Here is a 14,224-nt window from a genome sequence, read left to right as displayed (position 1 = left end):
ACTGAGGGAGCGCTGCACTGTTGGAGGTGCAGTACTGAGGGAGTGCTGCACTGTCGGAGGGGCAGTACTGAGGGAGCGCTGCACTGTCGGAGGGGCAGTAGTGAAGGAGCGCTGCACTGTCAGTGGGGCAGTACTGAGGGAGTGCTGCACTGTAGGAGGGGCAGTACTGAGGTTCGCTGCACTGTCGGAGGGGCAGTACTGAGGGAGCGCTGCACTGTCGGAGGGGCAGTACTGAGGGAGCGCTGCACTGTCGGAGGGGCAGTACTGAGGGAGCGCTGCACTGTCGGAGGGGCAATACTGAGGGAGAGATTCACTGTCGGAGGGGCATTACTGACGGAGTGCTGCACTGTAGGAGGGGCAGTACTGAGGGAGTGCTGCACTGTCGGAGCAGCAGTACTGAGGGAGTGCTGCACTGTCGGAGGGGCAGTACTGAGGGAGCGCTGCACTGTCGGAGGGGCAGTACTGAGGGAGCGCTGCACTGTCGGAGGGGCAGTACTGAGGGAGCGCTGCACTGTCGGAGGGGCAGTACTGAGGGAGCGCTGCACTGTCGGAGGGGCAATACTGAGGGAGAGATTCACTGTCGGAGGGGCAGTACTGAGGGAGTGCTGCACTGTAGGAGGGGCAGTACTGAGGGAGTGCTGCACTGTCGGAGGGTCAGTACTGAGGGAGTGCTGCACTGTCGGAGGGGCAGTACTGAGGGAGCGCTGCACTGTCGGAGGGGCAGTACTGAGGGAGCGCTGCACTGTCGGAGGGGCAATACTGAGGGAGAGATTCACTGTCGGAGGGGCAGTACTGAGGGAGTGCTGCACTGTAGGAGGGGCAGTACTGAGGGAGTGCTGCACTGTCGGAGGGTCAGTACTGAGGGAGTGCTGCACTGTCGGAGGGGCAGTACTGAGGGAGTGCTGCACTGTCGGAGGGCAGTACTGAGGGAGTGCTGCACTGTCGGAGGGCAGTACTGAGGGAGTGCAGCACTGTCGGAGGGGCAGTACTGACGGAGTGCTGCACTGTCGGAGGGGCAGTACTGAGGTAGCGCTGCATTGTCGGAGTGGCAGTACTGAGGGACCGCTGCACTGTCGGAGGGTCAGTACTGAGGGAGCGCTGCACTGTCGGAGGGGCAGGACTGAGGGAGTGCTGCACTGTCGGAGGGACAGTACTGAGGGAATGCTGCACTGTCGGAGGGTCAGTACTGAGGGAGCGCTGCACTGTCGGAGGTGCAGTATTGAGGGAGTGCTGCACTGTAGGAGGGGCAGTACTGAGGGAGAGCTGCACTGTCGGAGGGGCAGTACTGAGGGAGGGCTGCACTGTCGGAGGGGCAGTACTGAGAGAGCGCTGCACTGTCGGAGGGGCAGTACTGAGGGTGCGCTGCACTGTCGGAGGGTCGGTACTGAGGGAGCGCTGCACTGTTGGAGGTGCTGTACTGAGGGAGCGCTGCACTGTCGGACGTCAGTACTGAGGGAGCGCTGCACTGTCGGAGGGTCAGTACTGAGGGAGCGCTGCACTGTCGGAGGTGCACTACTGAGGGAGCGCTGCACTGTCGTCGGGGCAGTACTGAGGGAATGCTGCACTGTCGGAGGGTCAGTACTGAGGGAGCGCTGCACTGTCGGAGGGACAGTACTGAGGGAGTGCTGCACTGTCGGAGGGGCAGCACTGAGGGAGCGCCGCACTGTTGGAGGTGCAATACTGAGGGCGTGCTGCACTGTCGGCGGGGCAGTACTGAGGGAGCGCTGCACTGTCGGAGGGGCAGTACTGAGGGAGCGCTGCACTGTTGGAGGTGCAGTACTGAGGGAGTGCTGCACTGTTGGAGGTGCAGTACTGAGGGAGTGCTGCACTGTCGGAGGGGCAGTACTGAGGGAGCGCTGCACTGTTGAAGGGGCAGTACTGAGGGAGCGCTGCACTGCCGGAGGGGCAGTACTGAGGGAGCGCTACCACTGTCGGAGGGGCAGTACTGAGGGAGCGCTGCACTGTCGGAGGGGCAATACTGAGGGAGAGATTCACTGTCGGAGGGGCATTACTGACGGAGTGCTGCACTGTAGGAGGGGCAGTACTGAAGGAGTGCTGCACTGTCGGAGAGGCAGTACTGAGGGAGTGCTGCACTGTCGGAGGGGCAGTACTGAGGGAGTGCTGCACTGTCGGAGGGCAGTACTGAGGGAGTGCTGCACTGTCGGAGGGCAGTACTGAGAAGTGCAGCACTGTCGGAGGGGCAGTACTGACGGAGTGCTGCACTGTCGGAGGGGCAGTACTGAGGTAGCGCTGCATTGTCGGAGGGGCAGTACTGAGGGAGCGCTGCACTGTCGGAGGGACAGTACTGAGGAAGTGCTGCACTGTCAGAGGGGCAGTACTGAGGGAGTGCTGCACTCTCGGAGGGGCAGTACTGACGGAGTGCTGCACTGTCGGAGAGACAGTACTGAGGGAGCGCTGCACTGTCAGAGTGGCAGTACTGAGGGAGAGCTGCACTGTCGGAGGTGCAGTACTGAGGGAGAGCTGCACTGTCGGAGGGACAGTACTGAGGGAGTGCTGCATTGTCAGAGTCGCAGTACTGAGGGAGAGCTGCACTGTCGGAGGGGCAGTACTGAGGGAGGGCTGCACTGTCGGAGGGGCAGTACTGAGGGAGCACTGCACTGTCGGAGGGTCAGTACTGAGGGAGCGCTGCACTGTTGGAGGTGCAGTCCTGAGGGATCGCTGCACTGTTGGAGGTGCAGTACTGAGGGAGTGCTGCACTGTCGGAGGGGCAGTACTGAGGGAGCGCTGCACTGTTGGAGGTGCAGTACTGAGGGAGCGCTGCACTGTCGGAGGTCAGTACTGAGAGAGCGCTGCATTGTCGGAGGGTCAGTACAAAGGGAGCGCTGCACTGTCGGAGGTGCAGTACTGAGGTAGCGCTGCACTGTCGGAGGGTCAGTACTGAGGGAGCGCTGCACTGTCGGAGGTGCAGTACTGAGGGAGTGCTGCACTGTCGGAGGGGCAGTACTGAGGGAGTGCTGTAATCTCGGAGGGGCAGTACTGACGGAGTGCTGCACTGTCGGAGAGACAGTACTGAGGGAGCGCTGCACTGTCAGAGTGGCAGTACTGAGGGAGAGCTGCACTGTCGGAGGTGCAGTACTGAGGGAGAGCTGCACTGTCGGAGGGACAGTACTGAGGGAGTGCTGCATTGTCAGAGTCGCAGTACTGAGGGAGAGCTGCACTGTCGGAGGGGCAGTACTGAGGGAGGGCTGCACTGTCGGAGGGGCAGTACTGAGGGAGCGCTGCACTGTCGGAGGGTCAGTACTGAGGGAGCGCTGCACTGTTGGAGGTGCAGTACTGAGGGATCGCTGCACTGTTGGAGGTGCAGTACTGAGGGAGTGCTGCACTGTCGGAGGGGCAGTACTGAGGGAGCGCTGCACTGTTGGAGGTGCAGTACTGAGGGAGCGCTGCACTGTCGGAGGTCAGTACTGAGGGAGCGCTGCACTGTCGGAGGATCAGTACAAACGGAGCGCTGCACTGTCGGAGGTGCAGTACTGAGGGAGCACTGCACTGTCGGAGGGTCAGTACTGAGGGAATGCTGCACTGTCGGAGGGTCAGTACTGAGGGAGCGCTGCACTGTCGGAGGTGCAGTACTGAGGGAGTGCTGCACTGTCGGAGGGGCAGTACTGAGGGAGCGCTGCACTGTCGGAGGGTCAGTACTGAGGGAGAGCTGCATTGTCGGAGAGTCAGTACTGAGGGAGCGCTGCACTGTCGGAGGTTCAGTACTGAGGGAGCGCTGCACTCTCGGAGGGGCAGTACTGACGGAGTGCTGCATTGTCGGAGGGACAGTACTGAGGGAGCGCTGCACTGTCAGAGTGGCAGTACTGAGGGAGAGCTGCACTGCCGGAGGGTCAGTACTGAGGGAGCGCTGCACTGTTGGAGGGTCAGTACTGAGGGAGCGCTGCACTGTCGGAGGTGCAGTACTGAGGGAGCACTGCACTCTCAGAGGGGCAGTACTGAGGGAGTGCTGCACTGTAGGAGGGGCAGTACTGAGGGAGTGCTAAACTGTCGGAGGGGCAGTACTGAGGGAGTGCTGCACTGTCGGAGGGGCAGTACTGAGGGAGTGCTGCACTGTCGGAGGGCAGTACTGAGGGAGTGCTGCACTGTCGGAGGGCAGTACTGAGGGAGTGCAGCACTGTCGGAGGGGCAGTACTGACGGAGTGCTGCACTGTCGGAGGGGCAGCACTGAGGTAGCGCTGCATTGTTGGAGTGGCAGTACTGAGGGAGCGCTGCACTGTCGGAGGGTCAGTACTGAGGGAACGCTGCACTGTCGGAGGTGCAGTACTGAGGGAGCGCTGCACTGTCGGAGGGGCAGTACTGAGGGAGCGCTGCACTGTTGGAGGTGCAGTACTGAGGGAGTGCTGCACTGTTTGAGGTGCAGTACTGAGGGAGCGCTGCACTGTCGGAGGGTCAGTACTGAGGGAGAGCTGCATTGTCGGAGAGTCAGTACTGAGGGAGCGCTGCACTGTCGGAGGGTCAGTACTGAGGGAGCGCTGCACTGTCGGAGGGGCAGTACTGAGGGAGTGCTGCACTCTCGGAGGGGCAGTACTGACGGAGTGCTGCATTGTCGGAGGGACAGTACTGAGGGATCGCTGCACTGTCAGAGTGGCAGTACTGAGGGAGAGCTGCAGTGTCAGAGGTGCAGTAATGAGGGAGCGCTGCACTGTCGGAGGGGCAGTACTGAGGGAGAGCTGCACTGTCGGAGGTGCAGTACTGAGGGAGCGCTGCACTGTCGGAGGGGCAGTACTGAGGGAGCGCTGCACTGTTGGAGGTGCAGTACTGAGGGAGTGCTGCACTGTTGGAGATGCAGTACTGAGGGAGTGCTGCACTGTCGTAGGGGCAGTACTGAGGGAGCGCTGCACTGTCGGAGAGTCAGTACTGATGGAGCGCTGCACTGTCGGAGGGTCAGTACTGAGGGAGCGCTGCACTGTTGGAGGGGCAGTACTGAGGGAGCGCTGCACTGTCGGAGGGGCAGAACTGAGGGAGCGCTGCACTGTCGGAGGGGCAGTACCGAGGGAGCGCTGCACTGTCGGACGGGCAGTACTGAGGGAGCGCTGCACTGTCGGAGGGGCAATACTGAGGGAGAGATTCACTGTCGGAGGGGCAGTACTGAGGGAGTGCTGCACTGTCGGAGGGGCAGTACTGAGGGAGTGCTGCACTGTCGGAGGGCAGTACTGAGAAGTGCAGCACTGTCGGAGGGGCAGTACTGACGGAGTGCTGCACTGTCGGAGGGGCAGTACTGAGGTAGCGCTGCATTGTCGGAGGGGCAGTACTGAGGGAGCGCTGCACTGTCGGAGGGGCAGTACTGAGGGAGCGATGCACTGTCGGAGGGGCAGTACTGAGGGAGCGCTGCACTCTCGGAGGGGCAGTACTGAGGGAGTGCCGCACTGTCGGAGGGGCAGTACTGCGGGAGCGCTGCACTGTCGGAGGGGCAGTACTGAGGGAGCGCTGCACTGTCGCAGGGTCAGTACTGAGGGAGAGCTGCACTGTCGGAGAGTCAGTACTGAGGGAGCGCTGCACTGTCGGAGGGACAGTACTGAGGAAGTGCTGCACTGTCAGAGGGGCAGTACTGAGGGAGCGCTGCACTCTCAGAGGGGCAGTACTGACGGAGTGCTGCACTGTCGGATGGACAGTACTGAGGGAGAGCTGCACTGTCGGAGGGACAGTACTGAGGGAGGGCTGCACTGTCGGAGGGGCAGTACTGAGGGAGCGCTGCACTGTCGGAGGATCAGTACTGAGGGAGAGCTGCACTGTCGGAGGTGCAGTACTGAGGGAGCGCTGCACTGTCGGAGGGGCAGTACTGAGGGAGCGCTGCACTGTTGGAGGTGCAGTACTGAGGGAGTGCTGCACTGTTGGAGATGCAGTACTGAGGGAGTGCTGCACTGTCGTAGGGGCAGTACTGAGGGAGCGCTGCACTGTCGGAGAGTCAGTACTGAGGGAGCGCTGCACTGTCGGAGGGTCAGTACTGAGGGAGCGCTGCACTGTTGGAGGGGCAGTACTGAGGGAGCGCTGCACTGTCGGAGGGGCAGAACTGAGGGAGCGCTGCATTGTCGGAGGGGCAGTACTGAGGGAGCGCTGCACTGTCGGACGGGCAGTACTGAGGGAGCGCTGCACTGTCGGAGGGGCAATACTGAGGGAGAGATTCACTGTCGGAGGGGCAGTACTGAGGGAGTGCTGCACTGTCGGAGGGGCAGTACTGAGGGAGTGCTGCACTGTCGGAGGGCAGTACTGAGAAGTGCAGCACTGTCGGAGGGGCAGTACTGACGGAGTGCTGCACTGTCGGAGGGGCAGTACTGAGGTAGCGCTGCATTGTCGGAGGGGCAGTACTGAGGGAGCGCTGCACTGTCGGAGGGGCAGTACTGAGGGAGCGCTGCACTGTCGGAGGGGCAGTACTGAGGGAGTGCCGCACTGTCGGAGGGGCAGTACTGCGGGAGGGCTGCACTGTCGGAGGGGCAGTACTGAGGGAGCGCTGCACTGTCACAGGGTCAGTACTGAGGGAGAGCTGCACTGTCGGAGAGTCAGTACTGAGGGAGCGCTGCACTGTCGGAGGGACAGTACTGAGGAAGTGCTGCACCGTCAGAGGGGCAGTACTGAGGGAGCGCTGCACTCTCAGAGGGGCAGTACTGACGGAGTGCTGCACTGTCGGAGGGACAGTACTGAGGGAGAGCTGCACTGTCGGAGGGACAGTACTGAGGGATGCTCTATTGTCAGAGTCGCAGTACTGAGGGAGAGCTGCACTGTCGGAGGGGCAGTACTGAGGGAGGGCTGCACTGTCGGAGGGGCAGTACTGAGGGAGCGCTGCACTGTCGGAGGGTCAGTACTGAGGGAGCGCTGCACTGTTGGAGGTGCAGTACTGAGGGAGCGCTGCACTGTTGGAGGTGCAGTACTGAGGGAGTGCAGCACTGTCGGAGGGGCAGTACTGAGGTAGCGCTGCATTGTCGGAGGGGCAGTACTGAGGGAGCGCTGCACTGTCGGAGAGTCAGTACTGAGGGAGCGCTGCACAGTCGGAGGGTCAGTACTGAGGGAGCGCTGCACGGTCGGAGGGACAGTACTGAGGAAGTGCTGCACTGTCAGAGGGTCAGTACTGAGGGAGTGCTGCACTCTCGGAGGGGCAGTACTGACGGAGCGCTGCACTGTCGGAGGGACAGTACTGAGGGAGCGCAGCACTGTCAGAGTGGCAGTACTGAGGGAGCGCTGCACGGTCGGAGGGACAGTACTGAGGAAGTGCTGCACTGTCAGAGGGTCAGTACTGAGGGAGTGCTGCACTGTCGGAGGTGCAGTACTGAGGGAGAGCTGCACTGTCGGAGGGACAGTACTGAGGGAGTGCTGCATTGTCAGAGTCGCAGTACTGAGGGAGAGCTGCACTGTCGGAGGGGCAGTACTGAGGGAGGGCTGCACTGTCGGAGGGGCAGTACTGAGGGAGCGCTGCACTGTCGGAGGGTCAGTACTGAGGGAGTGCTGCACTGTTGGAGGTGCAGTACTGAGGGAGCGCTGCACTGTTGGAGGTGTAGTACTGAGGGAGCGCTGCACTGTCGGAGTGGCAGTACTGAAGGAGCGCTGCACTGTCGGAGGTGCAGTACTGAGGGAGCGCTGCACTGTCGGAGGTCAGTACTGAGGGAGCGCTGCACTGTCGGAGGGTCAGTACAAAGGGAGCGCTGCACTGTCGGAGGTGCAGTACTGAGGGAGCACTGCACTGTCGGAGGTGCAGTACTGAGGGAGTGCTGCACTGTCGGAGGGGCAGTACTGAGGGAGTGCTGCACTGTAGGAGGGGCAGTACTGAGGGAGTGCTAAACTGTCGGAGGGGCAGTACTGAGGGAGTGCTGCACTGTCGGAGGGGCAGTACTGAGGGAGTGCTGCACTGTCGGAGGGCAGTACTGAGGGAGTGCTGCACTGTCGGAGGGCAGTACTGAGGGAGTGCAGCACTGTCGGAGGGGCAGTACTGATGGAGTGCTGCGCTGTCGGAGGGGCAGCACTGAGGTAGCGCTGCATTGTCGGAGTGGCAGTACTGAGGGAGCGCTGCACTGTCGGAGGGTCAGTACTGAGGGAGCGCTGCACTGTCGGAGGTGCAGTACTGAGGGAGCGCTGCACTGTCGGAGGGGCAGTACTGAGGGAGCGCTGCACTGTCGGAGGTGCAGTACTGAGGGAGTGCTGCACTGTTGGAGGTGCAGTACTGAGGGAGTGCTGCACTGTCGGAGGGGCAGTACTGAGGGAGCGCTGCACTGTCGGAGGGTCAGTACTGAGGGAGAGCTGCATTGTCGGAGAGTCAGTACTGAGGGAGCGCTGCACTGTCGGAGGGTCAGTACTGAGGGAGCGCTGCACTGTCGGAGGTGCAGTACTGAGGGAGTGCTGCACTGTTGGAGGTGCAGTACTGAGGGAGTGCTGCACTGTCGGAGGGGCAGTACTGAGGGAGCGCTGCACTGTCGGAGGGTCAGTACTGAGGGAGAGCTGCATTGTCGGAGAGTCAGTACTGAGGGAGCGCTGCACTGTCGGAGGGTCAGTACTGAGGGAGCGCTGCACTGTCGGAGGGGCAGTACTGAGGGAGTGCTGCACTCTCGGAGGGGCAGTACTGACGGAGTGCTGCATTGTCGGAGGGACAGTACTGAGGGAGCGCTGCACTGTCAGAGTGGCAGTACTGAGGGAGAGCTGCACTGTCAGAGGTGCAGTAATGAGGGAGCGCTGCACTGTCTGAGGGGCAGTACTGAGGGAGAGCTGCACTGTCGGAGGTGCAGTACTGAGGGAGCGCTGCACTGTCGGAGGGGCAGTACTGAGGGAGCGCTGCACTGTTGGAGGTGCAGTACTGAGGGACTGCTGCACTGTTGGAGATGCAGTACTGAGGGAGTGCTGCACTGTCGTAGGGGCAGTACTGAGGGAGCGCTGCACTGTCGGAGAGTCAGTACTGAGGGAGCGCTGCACTGTCGGACGGTCAGTACTGAGGGAGCGCTGCACTGTTGGAGGGGCAGTACTGAGGGAGCGCTGCACTGTCGGAGGGGCAGTACTGAGGGAGCGCTGCACTGTCGGAGGGGCAGTACTGAGGGAGCGCTGCACTGTCGGACGGGCAGTACTGAGGGAGCGCTGCACTGTCGGAGGGGCAATACTGAGGGAGAGATTCACTGTCGGAGGGGCATTACTGAGGGAGTGCTGCACTGTAGGAGGGGCAGTACTGAGGGAGTGCTGCACTGTCGGAGAGGCAGTACTGAGGGAGTGCTGCACTGTCGGAGGGGCAGTACTGAGGGAGTGCTGCACTGTCGGAGGGCAGTACTGAGGGAGTGCTGCACTGTCGGAGGGTCAGTACTGAGGGAGTGCTGCACTGTCGGAGGGCAGTACTGAGGGAGTGCTGCACTGTCGGAGGGCAGTACTGAGAAGTGCAGCACTGTCGGAGGGGCAGTACTGACGGAGTGCTGCACTGTCGGAGGGGCAGTACTGAGGTAGCGCTGCATTGTCGGAGGGGCAGTACTGAGGGAGCGCTGCACTGTCGGAGGGGCAGTACTGAGGGAGCGCTGCACTGTCGGAGGGGCAGTACTGAGGGAGCGCTGCACTCTCGGAGGGGCAGTACTGAGGGAGTGCCGCACTGTCGGAGGGGCAGTACTGCGGGAGCGCTGCACTGTCGGAGGGGCAGTACTGAGGGAGCGCTGCACTGTCACAGGGTCAGTACTGAGGGAGAGCTGCACTGTCGGAGAGTCAGTACTGAGGGAGCGCTGCACTGTCGGAGGGACAGTACTGAGGAAGTGCTGCACTGTCAGAGGGGCAGTACTGAGGGAGCGCTGCACTCTCAGAGGGGCAGTACTGACGGAGTGCTGCACTGTCGGAGGGACAGTACTGAGGGAGAGCTGCACTGTCGGAGGGACAGTACTGAGGGAGTGCTGCATTGTCAGAGTCGCAGTACTGAGGGAGAGCTGCACTGTCGGAGGGGCAGTACTGAGGGAGGGCTGCACTGTCGGAGGGGCAGTACTGAGGGAGCGCTGCACTGTCGGAGGGTCAGTACTGAGGGAGCGCTGCACTGTTGGAGGTGCAGTACTGAGGGAGCGCTGCACTGTTGGAGGTGCAGTACTGAGGGAGTGCCGCACTGTCGGAGGGGCAGTACTGAGGGAGCGCTGCACTGTCGGAGGCGCAGTACTGAGGGAGCGCTGCACTGTCGGAGGTCAGTACTGAGGGAGCGCTGCACTGTCGGAGGTTCAGTACTGAGGGAATGCTGCACTGTCGGAGGGGCAATACTGAGGGAGAGATTCACTGTCGGAGGGGCATTACTGAGGGAGTGCTGCACTGTCGGAGGGGCAGTACTGAGGGAGTGCTGCACTGTCGGAGGGCAGTACTGAGGGAGTGCTGCACTGTTCGAGGGCAGTACTGAGGGAGTGCAGCACTGTCGGAGGGGCAGTACTGACGGAGTGCTGCACTGTCGGAGGGGCAGCACTGAGGTAGCGCTGCATTGTCTGAGTGGCAGTCCTGAGGGAGCGCTGCACTGTCGGAGGGTCAGTACTGAGGGAGCGCTGCACTGTCGGAGGGGCAGTACTGAGGGAGCGCTGCACTGTTGGAGGTGCAGTACTGAGGGAGTGCTGCACTGTCGGAGGGGCAGTACTGAGGGAGCGCTGCACTGTCGGAGGGTCAGTACTGAGGGAGAGCTGCATTGTCGGAGAGTCAGTACTGAGGGGGCGCTGCACTGTCGGAGGGTCAGTACTGAGGGAGCGCTGCACTGTCGGAGGGTCAGTACTGAGGGAGCGCTGCACTGTCGGAGGTTAGTACTGCGGAAGTGCTGCACTGTCAGAGGGGCAGTACTGAGGGAGTGCTGCACTGTCGGAGGGGCAGTACTGAGGGAGCGCTGCACTGTCGGAGGGGCAGTACTGAGGGAGCGCTGCACTCTCGAAGGGGCAGTACTGACGGAGTGCTGCATTGTCGGAGGGTCAGTACTGAGGGAGCGCTGCACTGTCAGAGTGGCAGTACTGAGGGAGAGCTGTACTGTCAGAGGTGCAGTAATGAGGGAGCGCTGCACTGTCGGAGGGGCAGTACTGAGGGAGTGCTGCACTGTCGGAGGTGCAGTACTGAGGGAGCGCTGCACTGTCGGAGGGGCAGTACTGAGGGAGCGCTGCACTGTTGGAGGTGCAGTACTGAGGGAGTGCTGCACTGTTGGAGGTGCAGTACTGAGGGAGTGCTGCACTGTCGTAGGGGCAGTACTGAGGGAGCGCTGCACTGTCGGAGGGTCAGTACTGAGGGAGCGCTGCACTGTCGTAGGGGCAGTACTGAAGGAGCGCTGCACTGTCGGAGGGTCAGTACTGAGGGAGCGCTGCACTGTCGGAGAGTCAGTACTGAGGGAGGGCTGCACTGTCGGAGGGGCAGTACTGAGGGAGCGCTGCACTGTCGGAGGGTCAGTACTGAGGGAGTGCTGCACTGTTGGAGGTGCAGTACTGAGGGAGCGCTGCACTGTTGGAGGTGTAGTACTGAGGGAGTGCTGCACTGTCGGAGTGGCAGTACTGAAGGAGCGCTGCACTGTTGGAGGTGCAGTACTGAGGGAGCGCTGCACTGTCGGAGGTCAGTACTGAGGGAGCGCTGCACTGTCGGAGGGTCAGTACAAAGGGAGCGCTGCACTGTCGGAGGTGCAGTACTGAGGGAGCACTGCACTGTCGGAGGTGCAGTACTGAGGGAGTGCTGCACTGTCGGAGGGGCAGTACTGAGGGAGTGCTGCACTGTAGGAGGGGCAGTACTGAGGGAGTGCTAAACTGTCGGAGGGGCAGTACTGAGGGAGTGCTGCACTGTCGGAGGGGCAGTACTGAGGGAGTGCTGCACTGTCGGAGGGCAGTACTGAGGGAGTGCTGCACTGTCGGAGGGCAGTACTGAGGGAGAGCTGCATTGTCGGAGAGTCAGTACTGAGGGAGCGCTGCACTGTCGGAGGGTCAGTACTGAGGGAGCGCTGCACTGTCGGAGGGGCAGTACTGAGGGAGTGCTGCACTCTCGGAGGGGCAGTACTGACGGAGTGCTGCATTGTCGGAGGGACAGTACTGAGGGAGCGCTGCACTGTCAGAGTGGCAGTACTGAGGGAGAGCTGCACTGTCAGAGGTGCAGTAATGAGGGAGCGCTGCACTGTCTGAGGGGCAGTACTGAGGGAGAGCTGCACTGTCGGAGGTGCAGTACTGAGGGAGCGCTGCACTGTCGGAGGGGCAGTACTGAGGGAGCGCTGCACTGTTGGAGGTGCAGTACTGAGGGACTGCTGCACTGTTGGAGATGCAGTACTGAGGGAGTGCTGCACTGTCGTAGGGGCAGTACTGAGGGAGCGCTGCACTGTCGGAGAGTCAGTACTGAGGGAGCGCTGCACTGTCGGACGGTCAGTACTGAGGGAGCGCTGCACTGTTGGAGGGGCAGTACTGAGGGAGCGCTGCACTGTCGGAGGGGCAGTACTGAGGGAGCGCTGCACTGTCGGAGGGGCAGTACTGAGGGAGCGCTGCACTGTCGGACGGGCAGTACTGAGGGAGCGCTGCACTGTCGGAGGGGCAATACTGAGGGAGAGATTCACTGTCGGAGGGGCATTACTGAGGGAGTGCTGCACTGTAGGAGGGGCAGTACTGAGGGAGTGCTGCACTGTCGGAGGGCAGTACTGAGGGAGTGCTGCACTGTCGGAGGGTCAGTACTGAGGGAGTGCTGCACTGTCGGAGGGCAGTACTGAGGGAGTGCTGCACTGTCGGAGGGCAGTACTGAGAAGTGCAGCACTGTCGGAGGGGCAGTACTGACGGAGTGCTGCACTGTCGGAGGGGCAGTACTGAGGTAGCGCTGCATTGTCGGAGGGGCAGTACTGAGGGAGCGCTGCACTGTCGGAGGGGCAGTACTGAGGGAGCGCTGCACTGTCGGAGGGGCAGTACTGAGGGAGCGCTGCACTCTCGGAGGGGCAGTACTGAGGGAGTGCCGCACTGTCGGAGGGGCAGTACTGCGGGAGCGCTGCACTGTCGGAGGGGCAGTACTGAGGGAGCGCTGCACTGTCACAGGGTCAGTACTGAGGGAGAGCTGCACTGTCGGAGAGTCAGTACTGAGGGAGCGCTGCACTGTCGGAGGGACAGTACTGAGGAAGTGCTGCACTGTCAGAGGGGCAGTACTGAGGGAGCGCTGCACTCTCAGAGGGGCAGTACTGACGGAGTGCTGCACTGTCGGAGGGACAGTACTGAGGGAGAGCTGCACTGTCGGAGGGACAGTACTGAGGGAGTGCTGCATTGTCAGAGTCGCAGTACTGAGGGAGAGCTGCACTGTCGGAGGGGCAGTACTGAGGGAGGGCTGCACTGTCGGAGGGGCAGTACTGAGGGAGCGCTGCACTGTCGGAGGGTCAGTACTGAGGGAGCGCTGCACTGTTGGAGGTGCAGTACTGAGGGAGCGCTGCACTGTTGGAGGTGCAGTACTGAGGGAGTGCCGCACTGTCGGAGGGGCAGTACTGAGGGAGCGCTGCACTGTCGGAGGCGCAGTACTGAGGGAGCGCTGCACTGTCGGAGGTCAGTACTGAGGGAGCGCTGCACTGTCGGAGGTTCAGTACTGAGGGAATGCTGCACTGTCGGAGGGGCAATACTGAGGGAGAGATTCACTGTCGGAGGGGCATTACTGAGGGAGTGCTGCACTGTCGGAGGGGCAGTACTGAGGGAGTGCTGCACTGTCGGAGGGCAGTACTGAGGGAGTGCTGCACTGTTCGAGGGCAGTACTGAGGGAGTGCAGCACTGTCGGAGGGGCAGTACTGACGGAGTGCTGCACTGTCGGAGGGGCAGCACTGAGGTAGCGCTGCATTGTCTGAGTGGCAGTCCTGAGGGAGCGCTGCACTGTCGGAGGGTCAGTACTGAGGGAGCGCTGCACTGTCGGAGGGGCAGTACTGAGGGAGCGCTGCACTGTTGGAGGTGCAGTACTGAGGGAGTGCTGCACTGTCGGAGGGGCAGTACTGAGGGAGCGCTGCACTGTCGGAGGGTCAGTACTGAGGGAGAGCTGCATTGTCGGAGAGTCAGTACTGAGGGGGCGCTGCACTGTCGGAGGGTCAGTACTGAGGGAGCGCTGCACTGTCGGAGGGTCAGTACTGAGGGAGCGCTGCACTGTCGGAGGTTAGTACTGCGGAAGTGCTGCACTGTCAGAGGGGCAGTACTGAGGGAGTGCTGCACTGTCGGAGGGGCAGTACTGAGGGAGCGCTGCACTGTCGGAGGGGCAGTACTGAGGGAGCGCTGCACTCTCGAAGGGGCAGTACTGACGGAGTGCTGCATTGTCGGAGGGTCAGTACTGA

The sequence above is a fragment of the Pristiophorus japonicus genome, unplaced genomic scaffold (genome assembly GCF_044704955.1).
Source record: "Pristiophorus japonicus isolate sPriJap1 unplaced genomic scaffold, sPriJap1.hap1 HAP1_SCAFFOLD_683, whole genome shotgun sequence".
Classification (NCBI taxonomy): domain Eukaryota; kingdom Metazoa; phylum Chordata; class Chondrichthyes; family Pristiophoridae; genus Pristiophorus; species Pristiophorus japonicus.
This window is presented reverse-complemented; position numbering follows the sequence as displayed.